This window comes from Eptesicus fuscus, chromosome 4 (genome assembly GCF_027574615.1).
Source record: "Eptesicus fuscus isolate TK198812 chromosome 4, DD_ASM_mEF_20220401, whole genome shotgun sequence".
NCBI classification, from domain to species: domain Eukaryota; kingdom Metazoa; phylum Chordata; class Mammalia; order Chiroptera; family Vespertilionidae; genus Eptesicus; species Eptesicus fuscus.
Genome location: NC_072476.1, coordinates 17766642 through 17767835, shown reverse-complemented (window position 1 = coordinate 17767835; position 1194 = coordinate 17766642). Strand labels below are relative to the sequence as shown.

The window sequence follows — 1194 nt, the reverse complement described above, 5'->3', positions numbered from 1 at the left end:
ATTTAATAACACTTTTACATAAAATGCTAAGAGCACTTCGTATTTTACAGGACTTGAAACATGGACGTTCTATTAACATGCATACCATAGCACAGCCAAACCTAACTCCTAAATAAATGCACTACAATTTGTTTAGTTTAAAGGCTTAATGGCAATAAAAAGGGGAGGAAAAAGCCTAAATTTATTTTACATAATTGAATGAAAAATAAACTCAAGAAATCTATAATAATAAAAGTGTAATATGCTAATTATACCAAACGCATTCCAGACGACCTTCCAGACGAAGCTGGGGCTTCGAGGGAAGCCTGGGTCCCCGGTGCCTGCCAGCAGCCAGGGGAAGGAAGGCCTAGTCTTGCATGAATTTCATGCATCGGGTCTCTAGTAGTCAATAAAATTTAATATGGTCTCATGCACTCTGAATTCGGAGGGGCGATCACTATGTCCAGATAATCCCCTGTATGAAACTTCTGCGACTGCAGGGTCATGGAATCATCAGTCCCCTTTCTCCCGGACATGGTGCTGCCAATCTCCTTCACCCGATAGCCAAGTCTTTTAATATCCGAAAAAACGATTGCAAAGTTGGAGTGTGTGCCCTTCTTTCTAGCTTCTGGGTAGACTTCTTTTACTAAACTAGTCAGTTCTTTCAAGGTTGCATCCATCCAGGTGAAGATCTGCAGCTCGCTGGATGGCACATTCCTGCGGGAGAACTCGTCCATGCGGTGGTGGCGCCTGTTGTTGGTGGTGAAGACGTGCAGCAGCCACAGGTCGATTGGCTTCTCGGGATCCTTCTTAATTTCCTCCTGGGTAACCGCCATCTTCCTCAGTGGTGCCCAAGAAACTCGCTCTGACCTCCAATCCCGGCAGCCAGAGGGCAAATCTCCTTTTTCTTATTGATGCTCCTACTTCCTCTTATAAGGACCCTTGTGATAACATTGGATCTACCTGGATAATCCAGCATAATCTTCCCATCTTGAGGTCACATGATTAGCAACCTAATTCCATCTGCACCCTCAATTCCCACTCACCATGCAACACAACGTCTTCACAGGTTCTAGGCATTAGGACATGGACATCTTTGGGGGACATTATTCCACAGATAGGAAGAAAGACACTTTATTACGTATCTTCCGAAAACATTTTTAGAGATTAGATTTATCACAAAGGATGCTTCAGGAAAAATATTCCTCATGCTCT

The 1194-nt window shown here is 43.6% G+C and overlaps 1 pseudogene; it reads right to left on the bottom strand.

Moving 5' to 3' along the window:
- Positions 1 to 395: 395 nt before the first annotated feature.
- On the bottom strand, positions 396 to 958 carry LOC103286303 (histone deacetylase complex subunit SAP18-like; annotated as a pseudogene).
- Positions 959 to 1194: the final 236 nt, after the last annotated feature.